The sequence below is a fragment of the Coccinella septempunctata genome, chromosome 2 (assembly GCF_907165205.1).
Source record: "Coccinella septempunctata chromosome 2, icCocSept1.1, whole genome shotgun sequence".
Taxonomy (NCBI): Eukaryota; Metazoa; Arthropoda; class Insecta; order Coleoptera; family Coccinellidae; genus Coccinella; species Coccinella septempunctata.
Window position 1 is genome coordinate 24,551,332 of NC_058190.1, and position 19,815 is coordinate 24,571,146.

The 19,815-nt window shown below is 35.5% G+C and overlaps 1 long non-coding RNA gene across 1 annotated transcript; it reads left to right on the top strand.

Annotated features, from left to right (window-relative positions):
- Positions 1 to 5,475: 5,475 nt before the first annotated feature.
- LOC123308496 lies at positions 5,476 to 6,532 on the top strand. Its single transcript, XR_006537137.1, has 3 exons — positions 5,476 to 5,844; positions 6,033 to 6,294; positions 6,383 to 6,532. It is a non-coding gene; the product is annotated as an uncharacterized LOC123308496 (long non-coding RNA).
- The last annotated feature ends 13,283 nt before the right edge of the window (positions 6,533 to 19,815 follow it).

The following is a 19,815-nucleotide window of genomic DNA, read 5'->3' on the forward strand; positions in this document are numbered from 1 at the left end:
CAGAAGAATGGTAAGACCCTCCCGGACATTTAATACTATTTTTCATCGTTTATTTCTGAATATGCTCGTTAAAATACCTCTTCTAATAAATCAATTTGAAATTAGAAAAGAAATAAGGAGGCAGGTGGATGTTGAGGATATAAAGGCCTTATTCTGTGAAAAACACAGTTATCTCCATTGAAAATTTCTTAATTTTTCCATAAAGTTCATTTTGAATTTTTATGACAGAACAGTTTCTAAATATAAATAAATAGAAATGAAATTTTATGTAAGGAAAAAACAAGAATTCTTTCTGACCCAATCATGAAAATGGCTTCAGGAAAGTTTAATAAAAGAAGGAAATAATTTTTTTCCAGCTAGTTTTAATTAGTGTTCATGCAGGGCTTTTTTCTAAACTGATATCAGTTTGTGATGGTGATTTTTATTCATTTGCTTAATTTCTTAGTTTTTTGAATAAATATGTTGAGGTATTATCTTCTTTTATTCCTATCGAAAACTTTTTCCAATAAGATGTCATCATCAAATCTATAAATCGAAAATTAATTACGAGTTTTAAATCTGTTGTGCATTATTATTAATTCATGTCGGAAAATAGATGAATTTTGGCATTTATCGTGATAACATGCGGCCGAAGTTTCAATCATAGTTGGCTAAATTCAAACCCAATGCAATGACAGATCGGTAGTCATCTGTAATTCTGGAACCGACGCCGCCAAAAGCATTCCGGCGAAAAAGGAAAAACTCAATAGATATCCCTCTATAAAGGAACAAATTGAGACAGAGAGTTGCGCATCTATGAATTAAATGTCAAATAGAATTTCTCGATACAGTTTTGTATTTTAGAATATTCCTTTTTAGAACCTGGTGATCTAAAGTAAAGCGGGTAGCTTTTCTTTCGGGTTACAACAAGTACAAAAAATAATCTAACTTCAAAAAAAAAAAATCAAACGTCAGGTTCGACTATTTTCTTCCTTATTTTTAAAATGGAATTGCAAATAGTTTGCTTCATCGCAAGAAAAAGGAAACTATCCTAAAACTATTGGAGATGGTGGTTGTAAACGATCGATTTTGTTCGATAAAAAAAGGTATATTGGTGGCAGACATCCAGTTCCTCCCGAGATAGCATTGCTGGTTTTTCTCTGGTACATATCGCATCCAGATTCGCTACATTCAATTTCATACAGATTCGACCTGGTATCTTCCACTGTTATGAACATAGTGAATTCGTGTATTTATATCCTTGTACACATAAAAAATAAACTCATATGTTGGCCCAAGACAAGTGAAGAATTTGAACATATAGAAAATGGATTCACTATATATTACAGGTGGGACCTCTATACTACATGTAAATATACCTAATGGTTGACTCAATTTTCATTCATTCGCAGGAGTGATTGGTACCATTGATGGATCAATTTAAATATAAAAGTTCCTACTAGTCCCATGATTGCTATGTTGATATATGCAGCATTCAATAAATCTTCTGGCAATTTGTTCAGCCTCACATATACTGACATATGTGTTTATGGGTTTCCCTGGGTCAGCTCATGATTCAAGGGTATGTGGAAAGTTGAAATTATCAAACTTGAGCAATAATATTTTTCAGTTCTCAGTTCTTTCGAAATATAGAATCTTACGGACCTTCTATAAATTTTCCAGCAGACAAGCATTTATTAGGAGACAGTGCATTTCCTATAAAACCTCGACTCCCTATAAGCAAAATAATAATTTGACAAGAATACAAAAGTATCATAATCAGTGTTTGAGTTCTTCAAGAGTTGTAATTGAAATTACATTTGGTATTTTGAAGGAAAGATTCAGTAAATTACAATTTATAAATTCTTACTGTGTAGCAAAAGCGATTGAAATGATGACAGCTGCCTGTGTTATTAACAATTTTTGTTATCTTAACAATGACGAATGTGAAGAGGATACATGTGAACATGAAGAGCATAATTATGATCAAGAACATCAACAAAATAATGACAGAGAATTAGGAAAGCTGAAAAGGGATAAAATAGCACATGAATTGTATCAGAATTATCAAATAAACTACTTATATTTATTTAATAACCAATTTCATATTCTATTAGGTACTATCAATTTAATCACAGATTCCAACAAACAGGAAACAAAAAAAAAAAACAAATTTCATCAAAACGATGTTTGTTGTACGAGACAACGAAAAGAAGCGCTCGGTAAGCTTTCGGTTCCGCATGTAAGAACGCCGATCTAGCACCGACAACGACAAATGAAAAAGGGTCTAATTCAAATAATTAATTATTTCCTATCGTCCCACTAACTTAGAAAGAATCTCTAATATTTGAACTCTCTATTTTGTTCTTCAAGTAATTCTCGCAGTCGCTTTTTAGTTTCCCTATCTTCCTCAAGTCTTGTCTTTTACACAAATCCAAGAGTTGAGCATTTGCACTCTCAGGTCTCACCAGTTTTTCGTATTTCGGAATCTATTTCGTATAGCTTCCGCTGTTCCGTCGCTTCGGAAATTTCTCGAGTTACAGATGCATCCACAGACAACATGTTGTCTCTGGATCCTCCACTTGTACTGGCTCCGGTAAATTCTTGAAGGTTTTGTGGGTTTATTTTTTCCTTCATGTGAAGCAGATTATGCATCTTGTCGAAATATAGTGGCTGCTCTTTTTGTTCAGATCCTTTCTTTCTCATATGATTTAAATGAGTACTGTTTCTGGAGGTTTGAAAATTTTTGCCGACATCTCTCCACCCATTTCCTTTTCCATTTCCTTCCAAATTTTGCTCTATATTTGAGATTAATTAGTTTTTTTGTCGTCAAACTCTGAACTATATTTTTCGCTCAATGATAAGAACATTTCTGTTGCCGCATGATCAATGTGATCAGGTTTTTTTTATTTCAAATTAAGGCAGGGGTAGCAGAAGTATTAGTACCATCTGCTGCATCTTCACCCTCAATTACATTTTGTTCAGTATTATTCTGCAGATGAGGAAATGGACTCTCCAGCAGGGAGGTTAAACTGAAACTATGGTCTGAAATCACCTACCAAGATGTCGGCTGGCCGGAGATTTGCAGCATTTTGGCAGTGTTGGGTCGGTTAGAGATAACCTAACCTCTGTAATGTGATGTGATTGTGTTGTGGTGGTGTGCTCAGTTAGTGCAATAATATCTAATAAGGTAAGTTTTATTCATTTATTCATTTGGTATTGGTTGTAAGTAAACTTTTTTGCAAAGTACCTCCCGATTTCAAAAATAAAAGGTTCTTTAAATTCCCATCAAACCTTGAAAGGTGCAAAATTTGGAAGACCATCTGCAATATCAGCCCTAATATCAAAGTTACTAGTAGTTCCCGTTTATGTGAAGACACTTTACATCATCAGATTTCAATAATCCTAAAAACCCGGTACGTTTGAGCAATAAAGCTATTTCCAGATCTTCTATCGAAATCGCAACTGGTAACGATCATTCCTGTGTTAACATTATTGATGAAACAACTGATTCAGTTGTTCCGGTTCCCCAAAGTCCTGCCCTTGCAAGTTTTAATTATAATATTTGTCCAATTGTAAATGACCATTGTTATGTTAGCACCATCACCGAGTCTCACGTTAATGGTTTTATTGAAACATCACCAAATTCTGTAGCCAGTTCTCCTGATATTGCAACTCAATCTTTGTCTGATTTGAGCATTGAAAGTGATCATTGCTATGCTCGTCATATTTGGATTGAAGCTTCATTTCCTGAAAAACCTTCGAATAACCCTGAGGAGTTCAATTTCACATCGTACCAATCCTCATCTGATCTCCAAACTTGTAATTCAACTTCTAAACTGTCAGTAACCCCACAAAATATCGATCTAGAGAACCCCCTTAGCTAAACCCAATGCAGGTATTTCATTCCTCCTAGAAAAAAATACTGGTATCTTGAGAAAAGCTGGCCTTAGTAAGTTCAATTCATCACCTGAACAAAGTATTATGTACAAAGTTCATATAAATGTACTTTCAAAATTTAGTAAATTGAAATCTCAAACTCAGACATCAGCGGAGTAAAATCAAATCTTTAAACACCTTATATGATAAAGGGGAGTTCCGATTCATGGAAAATAGTCTAAATGATTTCACAAAGGAGTTCATCAATTCTCAACTCAGAAATCACAATAAGCCTCCTACATGTCGTAGATGGACTATTAAGGACAAAACATTTGCCCTTTCCCTCCTTGAAAGAAGTCCGAGGTTGTACAGATATATGAGACATTATCTCCAACTTCCATCTCCTCCAGACGATTTTATCACATATTCCCTTTCAATGTGGCATTTTAAAACCTGTTTTGGAACATTTGAAAGTGCAAAGTAAAAAACTGGACAAAGAGGACCGGTTATGTTCAGTTATTTTCGATGAAATTGCTCTGAGTAGTGGCTTTTCTTACGACCCTCGTCTCCAAAGGATATCAGGATATGAAGATTTGGGTCCATTGGAACGAACAGCTAATCCTGCTAACCATGCGTTAGTTTTCATGATTCGAGGTATGAGAAGAAATTATAAAATGCCTGTAGCATACTTTTTCATCCAGAACACCATCAAGACTACAGATTTAAGACAGTTGATAGTAATTATAATGACAGAATTACAAAGCATCGGTATGAGAGTTTGTGCTACAATTTGTGATCAAGGCAGCACTAACAGAGCTGCACTTGCCAGTTTGGTTCAAGAATGTACCTATGACAATTCTCCTTCTTCGTCCCATTTTCTTGTTAATGGTGAATCCATTGTCACAATATTTGATGTTCCCCATCTTCTGAAGTGTACCAGCAATGCTACGGTAAATGCTAAAATTGAATATGAGGAAGGGAAATTTGCAAGTATGGACTTCATAGAACGAGCTTTTTATATTGATAAATATAAGAAAACATTCAAATTACTCTATCAATTGAATGAAAAACATTTTAATTTCAAGGACAAATACATTAAGATGAAGGTAGTTGTGGCTGCTCGACAACTCAGTCAAAGAGTTGCAGCAACTATCGAATGCTATCATGATGCTGAAGTTTTACCACCTGAAGCATTACAAACAGCCAAATTTTGTCAACTTATGGATAATTTGTTTGATTCCTTGAACAGTTCACAATTTTATAATTGTGAAGGGAAGAAATATCGGTGTGCATTGTCGGAGGGATCACCTCATATAGAATTTTGGACAGATCTATCACCTCAACAGCGGTTTGCCGCTTCAGTCTTCAGTTCATTTGAAACGTCCTGGCTGCTACTTTGGTTGTTTCATAGATTTTGGAGATTTCCCTGCGTTTTGTAAAGAGTTGTTATTTGTTATTGTTTTTATTGTTGTTATTGAGTGTTTGTGTTGTTTTTTTAATTGATTTATTCCTTGATAAAAAAGAAGGTGAGTAAATATAAAAGGGTAATTTCATATTATTTGATGATAATACTTTTCTGAAAAAAAATGTGGGTACATAACATAATTGGTAAGTGAAATTAGATAAACCTGATGAGGTAGAGCTATAACCTAGTCGAGTCCAAAAACCTAAATATTATGGATCTAGTTGTAACCATCTCCATTTCCGACAGGGCTATCCACATAAGTATTTGGAAAATTCTCATCGAATCAACTATAAAGCCTAAATTGAAATGGAACGTAGAGCCCCCAAGCTGGAAATATATTTCTACAATGTTCGTAAGAATTTACAAGGCACAAAAAGTAATTAAAGGTACTTCATTTCACCAGAAAACTTCATCTTTGTAAAAGATAAACAGGCATCAGGAGGCAGGACATATTTAAAATGTCAAGATCCATTATGCTCTGCCAGAATTATAATGCAGGAGGGTCGGCAATGGATTTTGAGGTGAGTTTACTGGGATAATACCTAATGGGCAAGTTTCCTAAAACTCCAGAATCGAGTTTAAGATTATTTACTCATTGTTTGGCTATTTACTTAATGAATATAACTATTACTAAGTATCTAATAACTACCTTCGAAGGTTTCAATTTATTGCAAATAAACTCAATACTTGATCTAGAATGTGATTTTAGAGCGGAGCATAACCATTTGGTCGATTTGATCCTGCTTCAAGATATTCGGCTAAAAAATATCTTAGCATTCAGAAGCAGGACCGAAACATCAACTCTCCATCAAATATTCATGGAGGAAGAGATTCGCCGCAATGAAGCATGACTGAGGCTAACAAATGGATTTGATACTGTTAAACCGATGATGCAGCAGGAAAGGAGGAAAGTCCAACCTCCCATACCAGCTACATTGGAGGATGCTGCTGGCTATTTGGCAAATGCCATCGTAAGTTGAATATTTTTCAAACATATTTTATTCACTTCATCTGTCTTAAAGAAAAAAGAATTACATTTTTCATGTTCAATTGTTCCAGTTATCGGAAATATTCATGGGAACTGGGGCCACAACAGAGACCATTCTCTGATGGCATCAGGGATGGATGTCTCTTTTTTGTGTCTCAGGGGGGCACTTGCACATGGACGCGACCTTCAAAATTGTGCCCATATCACCTATGTCTTTTGTGACTATGAGTTGGCCCTGAGACATGCAGTTCAAGAAATGTTTGCTGGAATTTCCTTGAGAGGTTGCTGCTTCCACTTCGCAAAAAAAGTATTTCTCAAAGGTGAGTACGATATGGTATTCAAAATCAAGTGTTTATGAAAGCATATGGATTTTTTTAATTGAACGAATTTATGAAGCGATAAACTTCGTTTGCGAAAGAATTGGTAATGATGGATTCACAAGGTACATGCAGAGACAGTGGCGTAACACCAATATTTCGGTGTTTGGTTTCGATAACCGAACCAATAGCGCCCTCGAGTCTCTGCATGGACAATTATTAAAAATTATAGGCCACGCACACCCGAATTTTTGGGTGTTTATCCAATTCCTTCAGAAATTCGAACACTACAAGTGCTCTGATCTAATCAGAGTACTGAGCAGGCTGCAGTTGAGAAGACGGGGGAGACGCCGTTATATTGAGCTCAATCAACGGATCAGTAAGTAGCATCAAGTATGACATATATGTAGCCACTTATTGGCTGGATAAAAGCCATTAATTTTGATTAATGCCAAGCACAATTGCCGATCTATTATGATTCAATTATGATGAATTTTAATTATTTTTCAGATAATGCTCAGTATCGATCTGGGGAAGACGGCAATCTGCGTCATTTTTTGAGTGTAACCAGCCATACGGTCATTGGCATTCACAGATTATTTGACCCGAATGTGCCAAGTAAGTGAGACATCGAAAAACATTTAATCTTAAGAAGTCAGATTTTAATGGAATTTTTCCATTTCAGTTGAGAAAATTTCAGACACGAGAATGGTCCCGAACGATGTCCAGGGCTTAGAGGAGGCGGCTCATATTGAAGACCTGGATGTCGAAAACGCAGCCAGGGTAATTATACATATATATTTATATATATTTGCAGGGTGTCTGAACAAATGCGTAGGACTCAAGGAGATGATTCCTCGATGAAAATAAGCAGGGGTAGTCCCAATAATTTTTTTTCGAAATCGATCTCTCTTATTCCATGATATGGCCTTTGGAAGGAGATGACGAGTTGAGAGTTTTTAATTTTTTACGGGCTCTAAGAAATACTGGGTCATAAGACTATACATAATATGAAACACTTAACAGATGTTACACAATTTTTTCGGATCTCATATTATAACATTATTATTAGGGGTTGAAAATAACAACTTCTTATGATACCTATATATATTTCATTCTAATGAAATAGCACGTTGTAATAAATTATTTACATATTACATATTTACATCAGAACTCTCCACAGAAGACGTTGATGAGCTTCCGATTGAAGAAGCCGCAGATCACTCTCAGGCCCAAGACGATTATTTGACTCAAGAGCTCCAGAGAGTCACAGAGCAGTCTTTTCCACGGAAACCTGAAGCTCATCCGCTTGCAGATGACGTATACGTATATAATTTTGATACAATAAAAATTTTTTACAATTGAGTGGTATATTATTCTGGTAAAAAAATTTAAATCATCAATGTTATTTGCTTCAAACAAAATTGAAATGCTCATACAATAATATTTTACAAAACTTTTATCATGTGAGGAAAACTCAATTTCAATGGTTTCTTCTGAAGTAGTGTTAAATAAAGACAGACTTCAATAGGTTTAATAAGAATTTGATTCTTTATTAGGGTTGTTTCTATTTTCTGATTTGAAATATTTCTTGATATTAATATGGCATGGGACATTCGCTGAAGTTACAGAGTGGTCATCCTGTATTTCTGCAAAGTGAAACATTGTTGAAAAACTGTCAAAGCATTACAAAAAATTGCTGTCCATTAGATGTTTATTACATAATGTTTTATTTGTCTTGTTACAGCTAGACAAGTAGGGGACATTTCTCGATGTCCCCAATGCGGTAGTAGTGTGCAGCAATTTCTGCAACTGTTTGCACCCAAAATCCCAAGGAGAACCCTACTATGACTATGTAACATAAACCTAATAACCCAACAAACCCAACAACCTACTTACCAGGATTTCCAATACATCCAAGATTTACCAGATTCCTAAACAATTCAGTAACCCTACTAGAATGACTGGCTAAGTTATATATTTTCTATACTATCAGAAAAATAAATCGACTCACCAGTGATATCCGTGGAACCAACGATCTTGGAAATGATCTGGACTCAAGACACTGAATAGACTGAATTTGAGCTGATTTCCGCTCTATAACACATACACGTATAGAACTTACAAAGAACTTCGGAAGTTTCATAGACGGAATCAAAAATTCTGTAGCTTCGGTAGTGTACACTTTCACTTCGACTTTCCCTTCCACTTCCACTTTTACAGCACTATAAAATACGTCTGCTCTGGTCGAGTTCTCACTCGACACTGGAATAATGAATAATAACGCTCTGTTATCCTGGCTGTGGTCCGTATATACACTTTCTTCTGGTTAGTAAGTGGTCGGGGTCCATATATGGCGAATTCCTGACAATTCGGTTCAATATCTGTCACCAGAGTAACCGTTTTGGTAACTTTCGGTTACCAAATGTGTATATACGGACCATACGCCCTATGCTCTCCAAGACAAGAAAATCTTCGTAGATGAATTGAAAACGTTTAAATACTCGAATGAAGATGGGAAACACTACACTCGATATATTCCTAGTAACCCAACTTCCTACTGAAAACATATCAACCAGATATGCTCAAGGTCAAAACCTATCCTGCTTTTCAAGACCAGAAGATATAAAAATAAATTATGCTCCAATCATTCATCTTTTCCAAAATTTGCAAGATCAGAGCGAAACCATGAACTATTACTTATCTATCACTCGTTATAACTGTTTTGTTACTACAAAGCAAAAATAGTAAGAAGCACAAAAAGTTGGTTACGAATTTGAGATCAAATAATTTAACATTGACATTTAGTGTTATATTCCAGAGTGTGTTTTTCACTGAAATAGTTTCTTTTATTTCACAAATCTTATCACTATTTCAGTATCTTTGAAATCGAACATTGAAACAATAAAGAATATTTAGAAGACCCACTAATTTGACCTCTTTTCCCGATATCTAATATCACATTATCTAAAGAAGTCTATATTCCCTTTAATTTAATTCTCTATATTCTCCTCACATAATCATGTATAGGAACTTACTCTAGATATGGTGGAATAATAGGGAAAATAACATTTTGTTTCTTTCATTTGACTTTGCGCGATATCTGATAATACAGAATATAGATAATATTTAGAATGTATGTTTTTTTTGGTTTTATAAATGAAATAAATATTTTGTAAATTCAACCAACAGTTCTATATCAGCAGTTCACTGTTTTTCCAAATAATTTCATGGCTATTCATTATTGCACCTGTCCATTTTTCATCCACTTTCTGAAAGCAGAGTTTGAGGAGGATCTCTTGTTTATATAAAATAATATTTGCTTGTACTTAGTCTCTCGTAATCTATATTATATATTGGAGTCGGGAAAAAACCCATGCAAATTTATAAAAAAAGACACTTCAAATCGGTGTGAATGAAACTTATCCATCAAGAAACAAAATGTTATATTCCCTATTAGTCCTTCGTGCCTAGAGTAAGTATACATCATAGTGTGAGGAGAATATTTGAAATGTATTATCAAAGTTCTTATTCGGTTTTATGAATGAAATAAACATCTTGAAAATTCAACCTACAGTTTATACTTAATTATTCCAATACAATGACTTAACATATGGTATGATTCTCATTGCTGTATTAGGCAATTTTGAAATCTTTCTGTTGCGCAAAGTTTATACTCTTAATATAATTGGAGCTCTGCATTCAATCCAAATATTTCGTCTAGAAAACTGGAAGAGGAAGTAGGCATCAAACGGAGAAATGAATAAATTATTCATTCATTGAATATATTAAAACGCAATAAATTTCATCTTTATAGATATCGAAAAATTCATCATTTGAGTATTTGAATAAAGTAGAAGATCCTCTTTTTCATGAAAAAATTGTTTGTATTGATGAAGCTCGAGTTGAAAATTGTGGAATCATCAACAGGCACAATATACACTATTGGTCTGACCAAAATCAACACTTGATAGAAGATGGCCTTCGACAAGGACGATTCGGGTTCAATCTATGGGTTGCTTTATATAAGAACAAAATTCTGGCATATCACATTTACAGTCAAACCCTTAATGCAGATGCATATCTCAACATCATTTAGCGAAAAATTGAACCACTCGAATATTTCATTGGTAATTTTGAGGGAAATATATTTTCAACAAGATGGAGCCCCTGCACATAACGCCAGAGTCTCAACAAATTGGTGACAATTTTTGGTGACAAATTTTGGTCACCACGTTGAATAAGTACCAATGGCCCTGTGAGATGGCCCGCGCGTTCTCCAGATCTCACACCGCTAGATTTTTTTCCACTTCCAAGAGTACAAAATTATGAACAATTAAGAAACAGGACGGAAATCGCCTTGAGAGAAGTCACCAGTATTCACATCGCCAACGCCATAAGTAGTGTTAGCTCACGATGTTCGGCATGCTTATCTAACGATGGTTTACAATTCGAACACTACCGTTGACAGAAGTTTCTATTTTTCATCATATTTCTCTTGTAAAAATAATAATTATAGTTAACTATCGTATTTTTTAAATTACTGATTCTTTAAGATTCTTTTATAAATAGAAAAACGATAATTCAATAAATTGTGGTTATGTTATTTTGTGTCAAATGTCAAAGATAATCTTTGAATTTGTGTCATTTCGTCTCGTGCATAATTTTAAGTCAGCGAATAAATAATGGATAATAACGGAAACGGAAGAATTCAAAGAGGAGGAAATATCAGTAAGGAGTAGAAGGAAACTTCTCATTGATATAATGGAGGCCTCTGAGGATTTGCGAAAAGGAAAATTTCATCCTCTTTTTCACGTACAAAGATTCCCGAAAACAATGGAAGAATATTGAGAGGTTGAACGCAATTCCGAGAGCAAAAATGGATTGGATTCATTGGCGAAGGGCAAGTACTAATAATTAGCTATTTCTTTTTAAGTCAGCAAAAAGTTTTCAGATTATCTAGTATGATAAAAGTGTATTAGTCTTCTTTTTCCCGTTTTCCCTTTTTTTTGTTTCCAGATATAATTTCGAGATGGAGACACGAACAGAAGAATTTTCAAAGGAAAGATGTCGTTTTGTTACTAAAGGGTTAACATCACCACACCTCTCACATGGATATAGGGTTTTTTAAGTTTTCTTCCCTGAGCTCTTGTATCATACTCTATGTGTATGTATTATTCACTTTTACTTTTTAGTGTTTTGCTTCTTTTCTTCAGATATTATTTCGAGATGAAGACATGAGTATAAAGAAATTTTGTCAATGGAAAAGAAACCCATCACCCATCAGTATTCAAAGCTTATTTTGTGATCAAATTTGACATCACTACACTTCTCACGGGGAGACAGGGTTTTTACAGAGGTTTTTCCCTAAGCTCTAATAGTATGGTACATTGCTCTCTGCTGAAACTCATACAGCTGCTATATTGTTTGATATTGAAAAAATAGAATTATATAAGTGTAAAAATATCTCATAAGTCTGTGCTCATCCCTATCTTGATTTCATCTAGACTTGGCAGGATCTCAAAAAAAGTGTGAAGAGGAAGATCTTCACGATATGAAAAAACATATGAAGTCTACTGGAGAAGGGCCACCAAGCGACATTAAACTTACGGAAGAAGATGGAAGCCTCCTTCACATATTAGATAGAACTGCAGTAGAAGGTGATGACACTATTGCAGAATCTGAAGTGGTTTTTGTGACTTCGATTTCAGACAATGTATGAAGCTGTCATATTTCAATTTTCTGAATCATAATGTGTTTCCAGTTAGAACAAGAACACAATTATGATGAAGTGATAACTACTGAAAGTTCACAAAATAAAATTGAGATTACAGAACACCCTGAAGGCAGCCATATTCCTTCAAGAAATGAAAATGAAGAAATTAGACAGAGAAACGGATTGAAAGAAAGAGTATGGCAACACAGCGCTTGGAAAAGTCTCAAAATGCGTCTGATAAATTAAGCAGAATTGCAGAAGAAAAAGTTGAAATAAAAACAGTTTATTATGAAAAAAAACTTGAATCCTTACGGAGAATCCAGCAATTGAAAAAAGAATTGCTTCAGCATTAGAGAGCATGGCTCAACCAATGAGTACCACTTCAAATGTTCGGCATTTTGATTTCCATGAAGGAAAATAATTTTTATAGTTCTAAAAGAGTTGATGTGTTATATAGTCCATTCAAAAATGATTGACATCTCGAGTGGCTATGGAAAATCGAATTTAAGTTGGTAATGGCTCGTTCAGTAAGATTTCGAGTTGAGGAATTCAGGTTGGTATTGGACTGACATATTTGCACTTTGTTGTTATTGTTAACAAACAACACAAGTTTCAAATCGTTTAATCAAAGTTGGGATAATAGTTATATAAATTTTGAACACTTATCGCGTATTGGTGAATTTGAGTTCTTATTCAAATTTGTGCTATTAAAAATGGCTGGAATTGTTCAGGATACCTCTCAACAGTCTCAACTAACAATAACGGCCGTTTTCAATAATCCTATCTATCCATTGTTTCAGCTACTGAAGATAGAGAATGCATGTGATTTCGTTTCTATGATCTATCTGCAGATATATTTAAGAATTGTTACCAATGGTTACTAATCGTCAGTAAGTGAAACGATGGATAGATAGGTTTATTGAAAACGGCCGTAAGCCTAGTTGCACACACACCGATTTTGGACGGCGGTATTAAATCGGCCGACATTTTATCGGTAGTAGTTGCTTGCACACTCACCGGATTTTTACCGGCCATACGATCAGTTGCTTCGTTGTCGTCACAGAAGGTTGATGAATAATAATGAATCCCAAACGAGTTGCGGCTATGTGGTTATTGTATCGCCGTATTAAGCGCCGTAGGATTATTTGCAATTACTGGATTCATCCTATCAATCAAGCCAGAGAACACACAGGAACATTCTTCACTCTTTTTGAAGAACTCAGGCGTGATGGCAGTAAGTTTTTCAACTTCTTCAGAATGTCTATTGCATCCTTTGAAGAACTCCATGAGAAGTTGAAAAATAAAATCCAACGTCAGAATACTAAAATGAGAAACTCTATTCCTTCACGAGAAAAGAGGAAGGCACACGCACTGTTAGATGTTAGAGCTAACGGTGCGTGTGCACACGTGTATTTAGTCACGTACACTACACTACATCCCGGTATTGCCGGTATTGGACGGTTGCCCACCGGCATTTTACCGGCACCGATCGGCGGTCGGCCTGTGTGCCAGGTCCCGTTCCCACACTGGTTCACTATTGGAATTTGGACGACCCATATAAAATCGGCCGTCCAAAATCGGTGTGTGTGCAACTAGGCTATCGGTGTTACTGCGAGTTTTTGAAAGATTCAGCAGATATTTCCGCCAGCATTAATCGCGTTGCGTTAGTTTTTCAGGTGAACTCTTTTACCTACACAAGTTGTATTCTGATTAATAAATGGTTTTAAAATTTTAGATTTCTCCCAGCACAGTTCGAAGAATTTTAGTGAAAAAAGAAAGAGGAAAGTCATTACAGTCTGGAATCAGTAGTGGAAGAAAACCTGTTCAATATGATTTCACCTTCAAAGAAACATTGAATGATTTTATTTTTGCTAAAATCAAAAACAATGAATATATCAGTTTGGATATAATTTTTGAATTGGCCAAAGAGCACCTGGATTTCAATCAGTCGAAGACAAAACTTTATAATATGATAAAAAAAGTTGGGTGGGTACAAGTATAGGAGAATAGATCGAAGGAAAATTCTCATTGAAAAACAGAAAAATATATTAAATAGAGTAAGATTATGTAGTAAATATCGTGAATACTTGGAAGAAAATGTGAAATTCGTATATTTAGATGAAACTTGATTTTCGAAAATGGCAGTCAAGTTTGACAATGGACCCTAGAAAAGGTATTCCAAGTATATTCAAGGGTGAAGGTAGAAGATACACTATTTTGAATGCTGGAACAGTCGATGGCTTTTTACCTGGATGTGATTTAATTCTGGACAGTGATGATAATGATAAAGATTACCATAAAACTATGAATGGAGAACTATTTCATAAATGGTTCATTGAAAATTGTATACCTTCTCTACAAGCATTTGATAGAAAATGTATTATCATGGATAATACACCATACCATCCAATCAAAGTTGATAAATTACCAACTACTGCTTCTCGTAAAGAGGTGATTCAGCAATGGTTAAGAGAACAATATTCCGTTTCAAGATTCTCTCACTAAAACTAAGCTTTTGGGTTTAATTAAATCACTTTCTGACAACCCAAATTTCAAAAAATACCATATGGATCAAGTTCTCCAAAATCCTGGACATGAAGTCCTCAGATTGCCACCATATAATTGTCAGTATAACCCCATACTACTACTATACTATATAAGAATAAGCTTGGGGTTTTTGTAAGATGTAATACAATCGAAGAATTCAAGGAAAATTAGGAGATAGAGCACGAGTGAAAGGTCTTTGGCAGGAAGCACTTCAAGAATGTACAGCTGTGAAATGGAAAACTTACGTTGAACATGTAGAAAAAGAAATAGAAGCAGATTGGACAAAATATATGGGATTTCACAATATGGCTGACATACCACCTTTCATTATAAATACAAATCCTGATTCTGAAGATAATTTTCAATAGTCCTGCTCTGATGAGGAAATAATTACAGCTATGGTTGTGGATTCTGAATGATGAACTTTTTCATCGAACTTAAGCCTTGTTCAGACTAGGCTGATAGTTTAGTTGAGTTATTCAGTAGCGAAAACACCTGCTACTATCCTAGTCAACTAATTTCTTGGTGCGCGCATTCCAAATTCTGTAGTAACTCAATTCTTCTTTCTTTAAGATATAAGTGTTGTTGAAGCCATTTCGATGACGCATTTTTATGGTTCATTTCATTATTTGATATTAATGATATTTTTATGTATTTTAAAAAGTAGTCTGGGAAAAAAAAAGTTGTATTTTTTTTTATTGATTTTCAAAAAAGTCAGGAAAATAAATAATTGTGAAAATCGTATTTTACTTGCTTTATAAACTGTTAAAAATTCGTACAGTTGTCTTTGACTGATTGAAATTCAGCTGCTCTGTGCCCAATTCGAAAGTGTCGATATACACTGATATATTCATTGTTTTTGATTTCATAAAATCATACAATGTTTCTTTGCAGGTAAAATCATATGGAACAGGTTTTCTTCCTCTACCAATTCCAGACTGCAATGACTTTCCTTCTTCTTATTTCCTCTACGATATGCTTCACACGGCTTTAAGCCAGCATTAAGGGAGACAATTTGCTGAAGATTTCAAATTCAAACTTTGTTCTGCAGTTTGTATAAACTGTCCGGGAGTGTCATTTATTAATGACCGTCTGACGCTGATGAGGTCAAGGAAGACCGAAACAGTTTATACCTATTAATTATAATAAACATTGAATTGGATTTCATTACTACGAGTAGATTTATATAGCACTCGGTTGGCCATGAAATAATTTTCTCAAGTTTTTGTAAGAAGAACGGAGTAGGGTTATTGTTATTGTTATTGATAAGTGAATTCATATAATGTTACATCTGAATCTGAACGACTTATATTTTAGCTGAAGGTTTCCACAATCAGAAAGACTGTGAATGAAGACGATGACAAAGACTTTCATTCTTTTGAAGAACCAAAACAGTGACGGTATTTGAGAATTTTATTTTGCGGTGAACGAATGCGAGAAGGTACTAGAGGATTTTCGATGAATGTCGTCGTAGAATAAGTTTCAGAATAGTTATTTTCCTATCAAGTGCGGAAAGTGATACTTGCCCGCACGAAACTGCCGTTGCCCGAACGATGCGAAGCAGAGTTCGGGTAAGCAGTTGAGTGCGGGCAAGACACTTTCCGCAAGAGTTAGGAACAATATTTTTTCTACAAGCGCCAAATATATAAATATATCAATTGCACGATGCAGATCATATCTCATTTGATTAATTCATATAAAATGACAGACGTAATTCTGCATGTCGTTACCATGGGTTATTCATCGTTGACGTTCGGTGCATAGAGACATGATAGAATTTAATTTATTCTATAAGATTTGCGTGCGGGAAAAACCCCTGCTAATCCATTCCCGCACGCATTTGCGTGCGGGAAAGAAATAGCAGGCGTTTTTCCCGCACGTTTTGGAAAAGTGACTCTTTGCAACTTGAAATGCGTGCGGGAAAAAGGTTGAACGCGCATGCTTGTAGAAAAAATTAATTTATCTATTTTTCATTTGACTTGTCCTATACATTGTAAATTGTCAATGAAGTGTCAGAAGTTTTTTGAATTTCTTTCTCGTTTTTTCAATTTCATACTGAATAACAACTGTTATACCTATGCGAGATGATTCCCCAACATAAGGGTCCTAAAGCGTTCCTCGAACAACTGAAGAACAGAAGAATCATCACTTGGAAGACTCGAAAGACCCTCCCAGTCAAAAGCAAGATTTAACTATTATTAATTTGAGTACTGAAGGCATTTCTAACAACGAGGGTGATCCTCCACTAAGATCAGCAGAAGATTTTTGACGTAGAGATGATATTCCTCCCAGTGCAATTGAAGGACAAGTTATGTACTTATGATTATTTATTTTTTTCTTCAGTCATCATCAATTCTTCGAATAAGTTTTGATGAATGCTTTATTATTCTCCTTTTTTTCTCGTTTTCTGCTCTGTTTCTTTGTTTTAGATATTATTTCGAAATGCGAAGAGGATAAAGAAAATTTTATATCGATGGAAAAGAAGCCCTTCAGTATTGAAAGCTAAGCTCTTGTATCATACTCCAAATTGTATTTTACCCCTTCACACTATCCTTTGCTAAAACTCATACTTATGCTATATTGTTTGATAACTAAAATTGTATTGCTGACATTCAAAAGAATATATTGTTATAATCATAACAATATATTTATACAAATTTCTTTATAACTAGTTTTCAATGAAAATGGAATCCATAGAACTCCATATATAGCTATGCGATTAATTATGTATTCGGTCTATTTTCATGTGAGATGATATTGAAGGAAAATTATCAAAAAATCAACTGAAAATCTCACCTTCGAAGGAAGAGTTTCGTCAGAGAAATCGAGTGATTATAATAAGAACACACTTGTTAGGACAGTTAGTCCTCCAAAAAAATGGTATTGAAAACTTGTGTATTTGGATATAAGGATGTTGTTAGCAAGAGACATCGGTTTCCTAAAACTAAGCCAGCTCCTTTTAAAAAGTGGGTTGAAATCATCGAACCAAAATATCTGTTGAGCAGATATACAACAAGTATTATGTATGTAAATTTTTTTCAGGCATTCTTTCAATAACTTGTTCTATTTAATTCCTCGCATAATGTGAGAGCAGAATTATCTTCAAGTTTTTACAGGAAGTGCTGAAATCAATTTTTAATTTTCAAATTTTTGAATGTTCATGCCATGCGCTAGATGAAATATTGTGTTCAACAATTGTTAGGTTTTACTTATTCTGGTGGTGTGGACAAATAAATAAAATAGCCAATGGAAATGACACGGAGTTTTCAAGATTCCTTTTATCAAATTCAAATAAAGACTTGATTGACCCGATAAAATTACAAGCCAAGAGCGATTTCGAAAAGAAGAAATGTGTGGAGAAAAGGAATCAGTCAATTGTTTAGATTTATTTTTTGGGGTGTAAGGGGGAAGGATGCGTATTATAGCCTCTCCTCTCAAATGCCAACCTCACCTACTCGCGGTGCACCCTGTTCTTACGAACGAGGCTCTGGCAACCGAACATGAGCGGTATAACTCTGTTTCCCACAATTACATAGCCTAAACATTGGCTTGAGCAGGAAATGGCTCTCTGCGTTGCTTTAGTTACGTCTTAGACCTTGTCGTCTCAGGATACCTGTGCCACAAGATAATCTAGCCGAAACTGCCACCAAAGTTGCACTGACAGCGTTACCAGTGCAGCTTTTAATCACCTTTTAACGCAGCTCCTACAAAAAGATGGATCAGTCGAACAGGACAAAATTTGTATCCGGAGGTAAAATACCCTCCCATTCGGATCTCCGGGGGAGGGTGCCTGAGCGAGTGAATCATCGTACAACATTGCACTAGATGCCTTAAGCAAGACACGCTTTTCGGACGAAGGTAGCCTTGTAGAACAAGTGTATACTTTTTTCTGGAAAGGCCTGCCGGAAGGCGAAATCAGACGACATGGAGTAGGCTTTGCCTTTAGAAACGACCCAGCCGCCAAACTAAGCGAGAATCCAGTTGGCATTTCCTGAAGCGACTAACACGTTTGTGAACATCATTGCAGTATACGCACCCACTTTGAACTCCTCTGACAACTTAAAGGACACTTTCTACGAAACACTCGTTGCTACATTAAGTAAAATCCCAAAACGGGAACGAATTATTCTCCTTGGAGACGCCAGAGTGGGCAAATGTCAAAACTCAGAACTGTGGCCGGGAATAATAGGGAAACACGGCACAGATAGCATCAATTCGTACGGAGAACGTCTGCTGGCTCTTTGTGCAGAACACAATCTGTGTATGACGAACACCTATTTTATTACGAGACCCAATTCAAGGGGGGACCTGGCGCTACCCCCGCTCAGGGCATTGGCATACTCCCGACTATGTGATCTTGAGAAGAAAAGATCTGAAAGGAGGTAGGTCACTAAAAACAGAGCAGATCTGGAGTGCTGGACTGATCATAGGCTGGTAATCTCTAGAATGAAAATCTCAATGATCCCAAAATACCAACGCAAGCCAAAGTATCCGAGAGAGCGCCTTCAAATCTCCAAACTCCAAAACCCTTCTACAAAAGAAAGATTCACATCTGCCGTCAAAGATAGCCTAAAACCACCGGATTATAATGACGACATTGAGAGTCATTGGCTCCGCTTCAAGTCATCTCTTACAGCGAAAGAAATACTGGGCACAGAACGCTCTCGAAAATCCCCAGACTGGTTCGCCGAAAGCGGAACTCATATGGCACCTCTTTTGGAGGCAAAACACATAGCGATGAAAACGGCAATTAACAAGCCTGGCGATGTTGCAGCCCGAAAGAGTCTTATAATTTTTTTTATTTTTATAAGACTGCACTTATGTATGCTGCACTTATGTTGGTATAAAGAAGAAATCCCGAATCAGATGCAGAATGCATTGTAGTTACGAGCTATTGCCTCGGTGAAGCCATCCCAGATACTGG